The sequence below is a fragment of the Mus caroli genome, chromosome 12 (assembly GCF_900094665.2).
Source record: "Mus caroli chromosome 12, CAROLI_EIJ_v1.1, whole genome shotgun sequence".
NCBI lineage: Eukaryota > Metazoa > Chordata > Mammalia > Rodentia > Muridae > Mus > Mus caroli.
The window spans coordinates 12988659-13003603 of record NC_034581.1 but is presented as its reverse complement, the minus strand read 5'-3'; the positions used below and the strand labels follow the sequence as shown (position 1 = coordinate 13003603).

General features: G+C 49.6%; 1 protein-coding gene across 7 annotated transcripts in view; it reads left to right on the top strand.

Annotated features, from left to right (window-relative positions):
* The window catches only part of Lpin1 (lipin 1), a 103628-nt gene that overhangs the window by 41746 nt on the left and 46937 nt on the right, over positions 1-14945 (top strand). The window contains exons 1-2 of one of the 7 annotated variants that reach the window (XM_021179741.2): positions 7462-7583; positions 12333-12469. The exons of 4 other annotated variants lie outside the window; for them this stretch is intronic. The gene's annotated coding sequence lies outside the window, so the exon portion shown is untranslated. Of the gene's footprint in view, positions 1-7461; positions 7584-7785; positions 7804-12332; positions 12470-14945 lie in introns of those variants that run through there. 2 more of the 7 variants (XM_021179742.2, XM_021179740.2) reach the window with 2 other exon arrangements.

Here is a 14945-nt window from a genome sequence, read left to right as displayed (position 1 = left end):
TCCAGCTGTGTCAAGTTGACACAAAACTAGCCAGTACAGAGGCTGTTTCATACTCAAACCACAGGATGAGCAGAGAGGATTGTCAGAGATGGTAGAATAGTAGACAAACACACTAAGATAATTATTTCGAGGCAAGGTTTCTCTATGTAGACCTAGTTGTCCTAGAACCCACTCTATAGACCAGGCTGGCCTTGAACTCAGTTCTGTCTGCTTCTGCCTCCCAAATGCTAGAACTAAAGGCATGTGCCCACATGCCCTGTTAAAACAATTATTCTTAAAAAAATGTGTATGAGTGTTTTCCTGTGTGTATGTACATGCGCCATTTGTATACCTGGTACCCACAGACGTTGTCAGATTCCCTAGAGCTGGAGTCAGAGAAGGTTGTGAGCCACTATGTGAGTGCTGAGAACTAAACCTGGGTCCTCTGCAAGAGCAGCGAGTGCTCTTAACTCCTGAACCATCTCTCTGGGTCCTGAAATAGCTATTCTTCAGGAGCAACCATGCCACCAATGATGCGAAATGAGAATCCCTGGTGTTTGTCAGTGTTCTTCTGAGAAATGGAGTCCACAGAACACAGGCAGTTTGGGGAGAGGGCCCACTGGATGCTGATAAGTCTTCAGTCTGAAAGCAGAGGACCGGGCAGTCAATGGGATTGTTCAGTTTGGGTGTAAAACTAGGGAAGCCTGCAGTCCAAAGGCAGTAGGTGAGAGAGGGAGAGGGAAGGGGGAGAATGGTTTCCTCTTGTGTGTGTATGTGTGTGTGTGTGTGTGTGTGTGTGTGCTGGCTAGTTTATGTTGCTTTGGCACAAGCTATAGTCATTGGAGAGGAGGGAGCCTCAGGAGAAAATGTTTCCATAAGATTGGGCTGTAGGGCATTTTCTTAATTTGTGATTGATGGAGAAGGGCTCAGCCCATGGTGGGTGGAGTCATCACTGGGTCGGTGGTCCTGGGTTCTGTAAGAAAGCAGGCTGAGCAAGCCATGGGGAGCAAGCCAGTAAGCAGCATTCCTCTAAGGCCTTTGCATTATCAGCTCCTGCCTCCAGGTTTCTGCCCTTCTTGAGTTCCTGTCCTGGCTTCCTTCAGTGATGGACTATGATCTGCAAGTTCAAACCAAATAAAACCTTTCCTCTCCAAGTTGCTTTTAGCCATGGTGTTTCATCACTGTAATAGTAACCCTGACCAAGACAGCGTTCTATCCAGACCTCCAGATGAGCGATGGTGACAACCCACAAGAAAATCATTCTTTCTTGATCCATTGACTCAGATGCCATTGTCTCCAAGAAGCATCCCCATGGATGCACCCAGAAAGGAAAACAAAACAAAACAGAACAAAACGAAGGAAGGAAGGTTTTAGCAGCTGTCTAGGTGTTTCTGCACTCAGTTAAGTTGCCTGTTAGAGCCAACCACCACAGTAAAATGCAGGGCTTGTCAGATTGGGTAAAAAGAAGACGCTTCTTGATGTTGTAAACAGGAGATCCAACTTAAACAAAACAGCAGGGTAAAAGTAAGTGGAATAGAAGCTTGGTGTGGCCACACATGCCTTATATCTCAGCACGATGGGAGGTAGTCAGGAGGAGCTCTGTGAGCCTGTGGCCAGCCTGGTCTACATAGTGAGTTCCAGAACAGCCAAGGCTACCAAGTCAGATCCTGTTTTTTAAAAATGTAAACAGAATAGAAAAATATTCAACGCTAACATGAATATAATGAGCTGGAGTCTTGCATTGTGGCACATGACTGTAATTCCAGCACTTGGGAAACTGAGGCAGGAGGAATGCTGTGAGTTTGAGGTGAGTTTCTGTATAGTTTATGCTGTAGAGTGAAACCATGTATCAAAACATAAAAGCAAAGGCATCAACACCCAAAGAGAAAAAGATGTAGAACAGCTTATCGGTGTCAAACATTCAGAGCATGTGATAGCTGGAATTCAGGGTCATAGAGATCTAGAAGCAGAAAGATGTGTGCGGAGAGAGGGCCTTTGTCTGGAGAGAGTTCCATGAACCCTTGGCTTCTGGGTGCTGCTTCAGGTTATGCATCTGTCAAAATAGCTTGTTCTTCCCCATGAATCTGAGGTTAATTTTACTGCACAAATGTAAAGTCCTTTCCCCCTGGATGTGCCAGTGATCAGAAGCAGCCAGAGCAAATTCAATAAGACCCAGGGCTGTTCCTCTCAAGAGGTGAGATGTTCCCCAATCTTTCCTGGCTGTGAGCTCAATGCACAGGCTGGTCACAGAGCAGAGGCCATTGAGACATCAGCCTTGGGCCTGGCAAGCTCAGACGAGTGACTGAGCTGGGCCCCAAAAGTCTACCCCAGAGATACCACCAACTTGCTTGGTGACCCTTTGTGGAAGGTGAAGATGGTTCTGGTCTTAAAATCTCCCACGGACACCATGGCGAGAAGATTACTTTCTTAACAGACTCTCACCTTGTTGGCACCAAGTTACTGTGTCAGAGTGTTGTCATCTGCTGGGGTGTCCTGACCTACTCTAAGTGACAGTTTGGCAAGATGAATGGTAGACATTCTTTCTTAAATACTTGTCAATCATTATCAACAATATGTCTCTGTGAATGCTGAGTGAGAGCCAAGGATGGTCTAGTGACAAGAATTTTACATGACACATGTCCAAATACAGGAACTCCTCTGATTGCACCAAAATGCTGAGCCGAGACTAGGTCACTCATGATGGATGGCCAAGGGAGTTGAGGTTCAGCCATGCCTATGCCAGGGATAAGCTAGGCTGGAACTCAGGTCCACAGAATTTTAGTCCCTAAATATTGTGTATCTACCCAGGTTGCTTATTTTTTGTGGGAAATTGTAGACCAGTTGTTCTCAACTTGTGGGTCATGACCCCTTTGGAGGTCACATATCCTGCATTATCAGATTTCAGGCCTGCCCTGAAAAAGACGACATGGAATTCCATTGACCAGGGAGCACTGGGGCTAAGGAGACTCTAGGGGAAAGGTCTAGGGCTCAGATCGACAAGTATATACCATGAAGTCTAGCTTCAACTAACTGGCCGTGTGACTTCAGCCACTTCTTGTTGCCTTACTTTCTTTATTCCTCTGGGACAGCAAATGGTATCTACTCCATAGGGCTTGTTAAAAAAGAAATGCGGTATACAGAGTCTAGAGCCGGGGTTGGCTTGGAAATAGCCTTTAAACGCTAGCCGCCGCTGTCCTTACTCTATGTCTATTGGTCTGCCACTCCGTATACAGGAGGACTCTTTGAGCCTTGGGATTCACAGAGGTACTCTGACTGTACTCATCTCACGCTCAACTCTTGGGTCTCTGCCCTTGTCTCACCCTTTCTGGGCAGCTAGTTTCTTAGCTGGGCAATGTGAGACTTGAGACACATGACTCACAGGTCTGGTGCCCTCACCCTGGCCTGACAAGGTCACAGGTGACACAGCTGACTGGGGACAGAGAATTTTGTTTGTCCCTAGCAGCAAGTGGTGAAGCTATCAGTAGCTTCCCAGAGCAGCATCAGTTCTTCCTAAATTATAGAATTCATCCGTCCAGTCTATGCTGACGTTGACCTCCATCAGCCTTGCTCTGTACCTTGGCACCACTAGAGTCCAGTGTTGTCCTTCTAGTCTAGCCTGGCTCATTGAATCTTTCCCATATGACCACAGTGAAAAGGCTGTTACGGTGGTGCCTCTCTTGCTTTCTCTGAGGGAGACATCTTACACAGTAGCTACGACTGTCCCTGCCCACCGAGGCCAGACTCTGTCAGCTCTGATGGACCCCAGGTTCTCCGTATTCACTGTTGATTGGCCCTTGCCCTTAGCTCCTCCATCTGGCCTGGATTTGCCCAGAGGATCTCAGGACTCCAGACTGGGACGAATCCTCTTGCTTGGGAACTAGACTGCCCAGACCCTTGGTCAGTGGACAACGCTTGGGCTCGTAGCAACATTGAACATATGATCACTACTTGAGACCGCGTGCTTACTGAGGACAGGTACCCTCATGTAGCCCAGGAACCTACGACACCACAGGCCGCTGTGCTGACTGGGAACTGAGTAAATGACTAGGGACCACGGCCACAGTGTGGGTGTCGGCCCGAGGCTGCGTGTGTTGGCAATGTTGTAGGCCTGGGTCCCAGGGGAGCCTGGGTGCTATTTCCTTCCTGGCGTGATGGGGGATGGATTGGAGTAACACAGACTCTAAGATGTGTGCTTGCTGCCAGCTAGCAGCTTCCCTTATATGTCTTTGACCTCCCCTAACCCGCTTTGCTCTCCTGGAGCATCACCCTGATTAAGATGGCTCTGGTGACACTCTGAAGTCTGTCTTCCCTGATGCCTTTGTTCCTGCTCCTTGCCATTCCCAGATTACCTTCCTCTTCCTCTGCCTTTGGAACCAGGACCATTTATACCCTCTCCCCAGAAATTCCCCCAGGCCCAGGCCCAGTGCCATGGGCTGTATCCTGTCTCTGCTGGGGTTTCCCACTGCTGGGTCGAGTTGTCCTCCCTCACCCTAGTGAAGCAGTACCAGGTGGCCAGAGGTTCCCGCCTTGCTTCTGAGGACCCCAGTAAGGAAATCCCCACGATGAAGAAGCCTCATTGTGTTACCTGGGGTTAGCGTCAATGCCTGGGCTCTGCCAATCCTAATTCCCTGACAAGTGGGGCTCTGCTCCCATGCCTTCAGTGGGCCAGTCAGACAGAAGGGCAATGGGGAAGAGCAGAGAAAGGAGACATAGTCAGTGTGGCCCCAGCAGGAAGGGGAACAAAGAAGGTGTGTGTGGATTCTCTTCCTGGGAGGCAAGCTTCCTCCTCCAGGAGGATGCTGGGCTTCATTCAGCCATTGTCTTCTCCCTGAGTGGGAGTCCTAGGGAAATTCTAGTTTCTCCAGAGGTCCAGTGTCTCCTTTGGGTACCTTAAAGCCGGGGGCCCTCTATTAAGGGCTAGCCTTAGACTCTGAAGAGCCTTCCATTCCCAGAAGCCCTAGGCATTAGTACTCTGTCCTTCTGGCACAGCATCCAGTGGCTCTGCAAGACTTTCTGCTGTGATTTTGCAGAGCCGACCACTAGAATGGAGAGGTCTACCTATGGTGGCTGTGGGGGTCTCATGCAGAGGGCAGCTCACTCTTCTGTCCACACCTGCCCAGGCACGCTGGGTCAGGCCTGTTAGCCGTGCAGCATTCAGTCTGCAAAACAGAACCTAAGGACTTAACAGTTACCATCACTGCCAGCAACTGAGGAGACCGCTTTTCATTTAGAAGGGGTGGGTGTTTTTATATTCACATCAGCAGGGACCAGTTCCTGGTGTGGTGAGGAACACCTGAGGTCCCATTTTTAGCAAAAGAGTAATTTTCAGGACGGCATAGCCTGTTGTCCCATCCTGATGGACGCCTGCATGATGCTTGTCCTCTCTGAGGGACCAGGAGCCAGCTGCAGCCACTAAGTCCTTATAGAATTCCCACTCCTAGTACTACTGTATTTTAGAATTGAAAATCTAGTCAGTGTTGGCCAAGAACTTAACAAGTTCCTCTCCAGCCTCCAAAGGACCTGCTTAACCAACACCTCCACTCACTTCCTGGATTGTAAAACTGAGTATGGAATCGAGGATGCTGTACTGCTGAGCCCAGCCAGGATTGGCTCCTTCCTCCTCTAGCTAGAGTCATTAGGTTATTTCCCCTCTTCCGACTTGGGCTGAACACAGCAGGTACTGGGATTGGCTCAGGGGATCACCTCAGTTCTCCGGCTGAGTCACAGCTCAGCGGCAAGAGCGTGCCTGCTGACAAAACACTGCCTGGGGCCCCACCAGGGGGGCTCCAGACTTTGCCGGGTTAGAACACCTGGGCTTCAGAGAATCCATCCAGTTTTTGTATAGTGACCTATAGTGACCTCCTGTGACCTAGTGAATGTTTCTGAGATAAGTGATCTGTTTGTGTGATCTTCTTATAGGCAGCAGGCAAAGCTGGACCTATCTTTGCTACTCAGAGCTGTCTGGGTGTGTTTGTGGTTGTGTGTGTATTTATGTGCGTGTTCCAGACCCCAGGTTCATTTGTGGGGTAAGGGCTTTGGGCTGGACTTTATGTGTTCGGATCCCCCTTCACCTGCTTCAAATCTGGAAAATAATAATAATAAAAAAAGCCTTATTTAGATGACAGGATGTAAGACATGCTTTCTGGAAAGCCTTGAGGTGTGGGGGTGTGGGGGATGGAGGAGATGATGGAGGTGGGGCAGGGTGCCTTCATTCTGGGGTCCAGAACCCCAGGACTTTGTGGGCAGCGGAGGCAACCCTTGTGGCTACTTGTGTTGCCCCAAGTGCAACTGGAGCGCTTCCACCTCTGTCTTTATGCACAGAATCACCCTGCCTGTGCTGATCTCCTGAGCACTGGGGTGGAGGCAGCCCAGCCTGGCTCAGTTCCGCTGCAGGTCTTCTGTGGCCTGGTCTTGGACTGGGGGCCTAGCTTGCTTGGTGGGCAGAATCCCTTGAGAGGAATCTCCAGTGCCTCGTAAACCCAGTGTGGAGGTGGGGGACCTGTAATTCCAGAAACCGGAAAGCAGAGGGGTTGGAAGTTCGCGGTCACCTTTAGATTTGTAGATTTTAGGACCAGTTTGGGGTACACAAGACACTCCTCCCTGGCCCTCCCCATGAACTAGTTTTTCTCAAGGTGGGACGCACCCGCCATCATTCTGAGCACCCTTTCCTCCCTGGTCTCCTGGGTTGCTTGTGGCTGGCATCCATTTCTGACTCATTTTCCAGTGACAGGTACGTAATACTTGGGCTCTCTTGTTGGTCTACAAGACCCCAGGTATATGCTCTCCAGCAGTCTTCCTCGAGGTCTTTGCTCTTCTGTTCCCCAGAAAGCACTGACTCTTTGGAGGGTCGTTGTATATATAATTTGATATTTATTACCTGGATGTAGCTCAGTTAGCGGATGTGAAGCTCTGGGGTCCATCCCCGGCTCGAGTAAAGTAGGCATGGTGGGGGTAGGATTGCCTGTAACCTCAACACTTGGGAGGTAAGATAGGCAGATCCGAAGTGCAGGGTCATCCAGGAACCCATAGAAAGCTTGAGGCAAGCCCGGGATATAGGAAGGAGTCCTTGTCTTCCAGTGGTCTCGTGACACTTAAGAGTGACTTGGTCTGACTTGAGCCATTCCACCCCCAGACCTGGCATTGTCCGTTATTATTTATTCCTTCCTGGCTCTGCTGACTGGTGGTGAACGTTAGCCAGGAGGGAGGCAGGATGTGGGAGTGCTAAGATTAGGAATTGATCCCTAGCTTGTGACAGGGGAAGAACTAATTGTAAACATGACATAAGGTCAAAACAGGGTCAGGCTGTGGAAATAGAAGACTTTGGCTGCCTACTCCCTGGAAAGCCAAGGCAGACAGTCCAGTCTGGGGAGGGATGGGGAGGGAAGGGGGAGGCGGGGGGGATATGTGAGGGAGGTGGTGGTGGGGTCTGTGGGCTCTGAAAGCGTCCCAGCAGCACGCTCCTCCAGAGTCCCCTGGCGTCGCCCCGGAGACTCCGCCTCCTTTCAGGCCCCGCCCTTTGCCGTGCTCCTAGCTGACAGCCGCTCGGCTGGCTGTTTGCATACAAAGGCGGCCACACGCGCGCGCGCCCGCTCGTGAATCCTCTGGTGAGTAGCAATGGGGACCCGGGGCCCAGCTTGCGCCCCAAAGCCCGTTACTGAGACGTGGGGCCCCGCAGGGAGGCGGTGTGGGCCGTGTTGTGACACAGGCCTTCCCCTGGGGTGTCGAAGCTTGCAGGGACCCCGCGGTGGTCGGAGACCCGGATGAGACGTATCGCAAAGGGTTTAGGATTCAGGCTTTGCAGCCAAGGAAACTGAGTCCAGGCTGGTAGGTTGACCTTCGTGCCCAAGGGCACGCCTCCGCTGGGTGGCAGCGAGCGGGGAACCGGGATTCTTAGATAACCAAGCTCGCAGCAGGCCTCTCTGCAGCTTTGCGGTCTGGTGGGCACTGGGCCTGTGGCTCCCTTAGTAGCTGCAGGCACTTTTATCTGGGAAAGGCCGGGGGAATATGGGAGGGAAAGCAATGCTTTGGAAGTCATATTAAGTATTAATATTAAGTCATATTAAGGGGACAGAGTCAAGGTGGCTGGCTGATAATTTGTGTGGCCAGTAGTTGCTTCAGACGCCCACCCTCCTTGGCAGGAGACAAGAAGGAAAGCAATGGTCTGGGCTGGGCTGGGCTGGGGCGTGTGGGAAAAAGCTTCCAACTGGGTAGTGAAGTTGTGGGAAAGATGAGTCTGTAATGGTTCTAGGAGGAGAGGATGGCGGCCCATGGGGATTCAGACATATACTATCTATCCTTTGTTCCATAAAATACGTTTTATGAATGAAAGCAGTTAAGGACTAATATCTGCACCACTAAGGGGACTTTCTAGTGTTCCCAGAAAGGCTGAAAGATCCCACTGTGTTTGATTCCCTGTGTTGACAAAGCTTCCTGTTTGCCGACAGCGCGCTTCTGCTGTCACGGGTTTTGTGTGTGGGTGTGTGTTTTGGCCCTTATTCCTGCTTGTGTAGGGCCTGGTGGTTGGATTGGGAAGCCTGGGGCCTGAGCTTGGTTTTGTCTTGGTGGCTGTCCCACCTCACGTGATTTCTACCCTTTTTAGGTAGCAGTCAGCAAAGTTCTTATGATACTTGTCACTTTATTGAAAGGGACAACATGCCCAGTCTTGTTGCCTGGGTGATAAGTTGGGGTTCAGATGAAGGAGATAGGATCCTTGGTTGCTGTTCTGTGTGGGGTGCTGTCTGCTGGTGGGGCTGGGGCCGGTCTTTGCTTATCTATTGCTCTCAGGGCTTCAGGCTAGAGAGAGGGAAAGGTCAGGAGATGGCAAGACAACTCACTACTGATAGCTGGAAATCCATGGGCCAGAGACATCACTTGGGAGCCTCCCTATCTAGAGTGAGGGAAAGGCCACCCTTTGTTTACTAGACTGGTACTCAGATGAACCGAGAGGCTCCAGGTTGTTACAACTTCGGATTGTTACACCCTGGTGGGGCAGCTCAGGGTACCACTGAGGTCCCTTTGTAGGGCTGGGCTGGTCCTGGCTACCCAAGGCTAGCCCCTGGTCCATAACTTGGCACACCCTTTCCCCACCTTAGATTGTGAATCCATTTTTCGTGTGTCTTTTCTCTCTTAGGTTCGGGGTCTGTAAGGGACCAATAAAGGTATAAATTGATTTGAAAAGCACATGGGTGGGAATGCTTAGGGCACAGGTATCTTGTTTCAGAATAGCTAGGTATGGGGTTGGTGTTCTTGGTTTCTGGAGCCTTTTGAAAATCAAACAGAAGTGAGTGGTGCAGGCTGGTGGGTGAATTGGCTGTACTTGGACGTCTTTGTACGTGAACTTGGAGCTGTCCTCTTGACCTTACTGTCTTGCCCAGGCTAGTCTGGAACTCAAGGTCATCCTGCCTCAGCCTTCTTGGTGCTAGAATCACAGGTGTGTGCCACCATACTCTGCCGGCCTCAAACTATGTTTATTGTGAAACACGAATATATCCTTGCAATATGCCAGTATTTATCTGATTCAGTAGTGTTCCCTGCTCTGCGTGTGTGTGTGTGTGTGTGTGTGTGTGTGTGTGTAGGTACAGCCTTCATACTTTAACTTTAAACACACATGAAGTACTCTGTACTCTGATACAGGAGACTTAGTATGGTATTTTTTGGAGCCGCTTGTTACCGTTGGGTCAGTACCCAGGCTTTCCCTGGGATGGAGACTGGGGAAAGGCCATTCCTAGCTCCTTCCTAGTACCTCTGGGTGGTGGGTGCTGTTTGAATCACCCACCCTACAGACTCAGAATGGAGCCACAATTCTCTTGGAAACGCAGGGGATATGTGACCATTACTAACGACCGAGGCAGGATTGCAGGGAAGTACAGCAATGTACAAAGGTCCCAGGAGCAGAGTCTTCTAGACCAAGCTGTGCATCTGGACAGAGCGCTCTCACAAGTGTGTGAAAAGACACTGGGGCTTCCAAGGAGAGCAAAGATCCTGAGCTCTGCAAGGGAGCTAACAGTTAAGGGCCGTTGAGGTTCTGAGTCCTAACCCAAGGCAATGTCACAGACCACAGGGGCCACACTGGGTCTTCTATGTGTGTCTGTCCTGCTGGCCAGGCCCTGGGTGCTTCTTGGCAGGGACCTGAGGACACTCATTACCTGGGATTATAATACCCACTTGTTGCCAGAGCTCAGCTCTGAGAAGTCTTATGTCACTTAGAAGACCTTCCAGCCCCAGAGCAGGGATCAGATCCTAGTTGTCTCTGCTACTGGGGCCTCCTTTCTTTTAAAATGAAGGCTAATGAAAACCTTGTTAGAAGCAGTATTCAGAAATCAGTGTGTGTGATTATGCATGTCACAGCTTGTGTGTGTTTGTGTGTGTGTGTGTGTGTGTGTGAGAGAGAGAGAGAGAGACAGAGAGAGAGACAGAGAGAGACAGAGAGCTTATGCATGTCACAGCATGAGTGTGGAGGACAGAGGACAACTTCATAGAATCTTTTCTCTGCCCCTGCCTTTATGCCAGTGGGCTGTAGGGCTTGAACTCAGGTCCTTAGGTTTGCCAGCAGGTAGCTTGTCTGGTGAGCCATCTCGCCAGCTGCTTCACGTCCCTTTTCCCCATCTCAGTCAAGTCTGTGATTACTGCTACTCACAAAGATCCTGTTGTTTCTGGGGCCTGGTGAGATGGTTCAGCAGGTAAAGGTGCTGGCTGCCAAACAGGCTCACTTGAGTCCGATTTCTGGAACCCACATTCATGGAAAGAAAGAACGAACTCTTGCTAGTTCTGTGGAAAGAACTGATTCCCACTAGTTGTCCTCTGAGGTCCGCACACATGCTGTGGCATGTGCCTGCATGTCCCTGTGTGTACACGCACACTCTAAGAACATGATCTATCTGTAGAATTGGTAAGGAGTTGCTGGGGTATGCTAGTATGTGTCAATCGGGTAGTTCTTTCTGGGACTTTATCCCGTTAATGACTGGAGCACTGATTGATTCTACTCTCACTATTGGGGTATTTACAGAATATTTTTGTCTGGGGCCTTCTGTAAGGCCTTAAAAATTAATCATTTTTGTGCATGTGTGTGCAAGGGTCTCTGTGTGTGTGAAAGTGGGTGTGTCTCTGTGTGTGGGTATGTGTGCACACTGGTGGGTATATTTGTGTATACAGATATGTGCTTGGGCAGCGAATGTGTGTGTTCAGATGTGTATGTGTGCGTGGGCAGGTGCATATGTGTGCATTCAAGTTTGTGTGTGGGTGGGTGTATACATGTGCACAAACCTAGGGACTTTACCTTTTGAGCTAGGGTCTCTTAACTGAACTTGTTGCGGCTGACTGAGTTGGATTCGCTGTCCTAGGAAGTCCTAGGGATCTCACTGTTTCCTCTCCGTTCCTCCCCAGTGGGTTGTGCCAGCCTTTTATGCTGGGATTAAGCTCAGGTTGTCATGATTTGAGACAGGTACTTTATGGACTGAGCCATCTCTCTTTTGATTTGCATATCTGTAGGAATCTGGGTTGATGACTACTCAAGCATGGTTGTCCTGGAGTCTTTTAACTGTCTTATGAGCCCCTTATGTTATTGTGACAAGTTTACAGTAGGACTGACCTGAGGCCACCTTCACATAACCTTAATATTCCAGGTGGTGGAACGGCATTAACAGAATGTGTGCTGTTAGGAGAGCTATGGCAAGGTTTTTGAATTTTGGCAGATAGAGATAGAGAATAGAGATAGAGATAGAGAGAGGGGCAGATACAGATGCAGCATTTGGACTAAGTGTAGACTTTTTCTAATATCCTAACTAGTTGAGGAGTCACGAGACTTGTGACACTTCTTGATGGTATCCCGAGGCTGCGTCTGAGGCTGGGGTGGTGGCTGTGCCAAGCCCTTGTAGAATGCCACAATTGATGAGGGAGGCACGTGGCCTCCAGTTCCAGGTTGGGGCCTTGAAGTTGGGCTTCCTTCCAATATGAGCTCCACATTTATCTAGGAAGATCTTACCTAGAGATGGCATTTCAGAGAACTTAGGGTTGGTTCAGAATGCCAACTGAGAAGCATTAAAGAAAAAAAAAATCTGTGTATTTTGTGACTGCAGAGTTCCGGGAGGCCCTGGCTTATGCCAGAGCAGCGGTTCTCAACCTGGGGGTCTCAGCTCTTTCACAGGGGTTGCACATCAGATATTTACATTACAATCCATAATAGTAGCAAATTACAGTTATGAAGTAGCAATGAAAATAATTTTAAGGTTGGAGGTCATCACAACAAGAGGAACTGTCTTAAAGGGTCGCAGCATTGGGAAGGCTGAGAACAACTGGTATAGAGAATTCCAGGCTTGTCAGAGGAGTCTGTAAGACTTGGTGAAATTCTCCTTCAGAACCCATTGGAGCCTGGACTTGTGTCTCCAGTATGTAAATCCCTGCCAGGCGCAACATCTTGCCAAACTTGAAGATAAAACCCAGCAGATTTTAAAGTAGTCCGGTCAGTGTCTTCAAGCAGGCCCATTGGAAACAGGTGAGCACTGGGCTTTGTTCTCTTCCAGCTCCTCTGAACTTCCTTCTGAGGGACTTGTCCATCTGCTTTCTTTCGCAAATCAAACCTCTCCCCCTTTCTGCCTCCTCAAGTGCTTTCAGAGACGCTGAAACACCTCAGCAATAATGGGATTAATAATGGGAGGCCCCTCTGCCTGGGGAGGTTTATTCTGGCTGCTTATCTACAGGCTAAAGGAATTATCCCCTTCCTTGAGAGCTTTTCAGTGCCAGCGCAGCTGAAGGAAGTGAAATTTGGGACTTTAAGTCTAGTGGTTTGATTGTATAGAACTTTTAAAGAGAAAGTTGCACGGGGCGTATTTAGAAGAGAGCCTAGTGTGGGCAGGGGCAAAGAAGGAAGGGCCCTGCCCACACCCGCCTTGCCTGATTTCAGCCCACTGTGGCTTGCTAAAGGTCATTGTGCGTCACATGCCTCCTAGGGAGGACTTGTCCCTGGCACTTAAAGTTTTTTTTTTTTTTTTTTTTTTTTTTTTGAGGCAGGGTCTCATGTAGTCTTGGCTGGCCTCAAACCTCGGATGACTTTGAATTTCTGATTTTCTGATTTTCCTGATTTCTGACTGGGACTGCAGGCTGCAGCACTATACCTGGTTTATACAGTGCTGGGGACTGAGCCATGGCTCTGTGCTGCCAGACAAACGCTCTACCCCCTGAGCTTCGTCTCCAGCCCTTAAATAATTTAAAAGCGGATGCCTTACTTAGGGTTTCATTGCTGTGAAGAGACACCATGACCAAGGCAGCTCTTATAAAGGCAGCTATTTAATTGCAGCTGGCTTACAGTTTCAGAGGTCCAGTCCATTCTCAGCATGGCAGGAAGCATGGCAGTGTGCCAGCAGACGTGGTGCCAGAGCCAAGAGTTCTACGTCTTGATCTGCTGGCAGCCAGGAGGAGACTGCAATTGTTTCACATTGGGTGTAACCTGAGCATTTAAGACAAAGCCCCACCTCCACAGTGACACAGTTCCTCTGACAAGGCTACACCTTCTCCAATAAGGCCACACCTTCTAATGGTGACCCTCCCTCTGGCCAAGCGTTCTACAAGGGGGCCATTCCTATTCAAACCACCACTGTGTGCAACTCAGTGCAGCCATCAGTGTATCAGTGTATGCCTCTGGATCAGAAACCCTTGACCCACGGCTGCCCACTCCACATCTCTGTTCCCTCTCAGCCCCTGGTAGCTGCTCTTCTGCTCACGTGACTTCTTGTAGCTTCTCTGGTTAGTCCTCAGTGTTTGTCCTGTTTTGACTGGCTTCATTCACTATCCTCACTGCCCTCCTGCCTCCATATTGTGGCAGCTTGCAGAATTCCCTCCCTTCCTTTCCTTGCATTGTGTATGTGATCCGGTGTATATGTATGTGTGTGTACATGCGTGTCATGGTTCAGGGAGTGGCACTCTTTGGAGGTGTGGCCTTTATGCAATAGGTGTGTCACTGTGGGCATGGGCTTTAAGACCCTTATCCTAGCTGCCTGGAAGTGAGTATTCTGCTAGCAGCCGTCAGATGAAGATGTAGAGCTCTCAGCTCCTCCTGCCCCATGCCTGCCTGGATGCTGCCATGTTCCTGTCTTGATGATAATGGGCTGAACTTCTGAACTTCCTTATAAGAGTTGCCTTGGTCACGGTGTCTGTTCACAGCAGTAAAACCCTAACTAAGACCAATGTAGGTAGAGCCCACGAGTGGGCATTGGGTGTCTTCTTCTCTCTCCTGATCATACTGAGGTCAGGACTCTCACCGAACCCAGAACTCACTGATTGGACAGGCCTAGGGAGTCTTTTAAATCTCACAGCCCACCCCCAGTAATGACGTTTAGCATGGCTACATCACCCCAGCCACCAACTGGGGACCAGGTATTCAAATGCCCAATACTGTGGGGGAGGGAGGGTGCTCATTCAAACCACCACACTGATGTAACTTCCTTTTGACTATCAATACCTTGCAATCATATTCTTGCACTGGCTTCTACCAGTTCACAAGTTAAGAATCTTATTGTATAACACTTCAAACCTGGCAGCAGAATTTTCTGTCTTCATTGCACCCTGCTTATATAGTCTCAATCAATGATCAGGCAGACATCTTTATGCATGACATCTGTGTCCTGTGACTGCTGCAGTCTCATGCAACTGTTTTGACAGTGGAACACAGGACTCAGGGGAACCAAACCTGTGTTGTCAGTGCTTGCTCACTTGCAGTCGCTCTAGAATAAACCATCTTGTACTCTCTTTGCAGCGAGAGCTGTGTTTGCTCCACATTGTGGAAAATTTCAAAGTCGGTCTTAGCTGAGCTGGCCTGGGCTGGGGCTTCCTTGCCCAAGAACTTGGTTTGTTGCTCAGTGATAAGCACAGCCCCAGCAGGAGCAGGGTAGAATTAGGGGATGGTGTGGTGGACGTCACAAGAGGGCTTGACTGGACCAGACTAGGGTCTGCTTCCAGTGAGCCTGCCTCTGGTC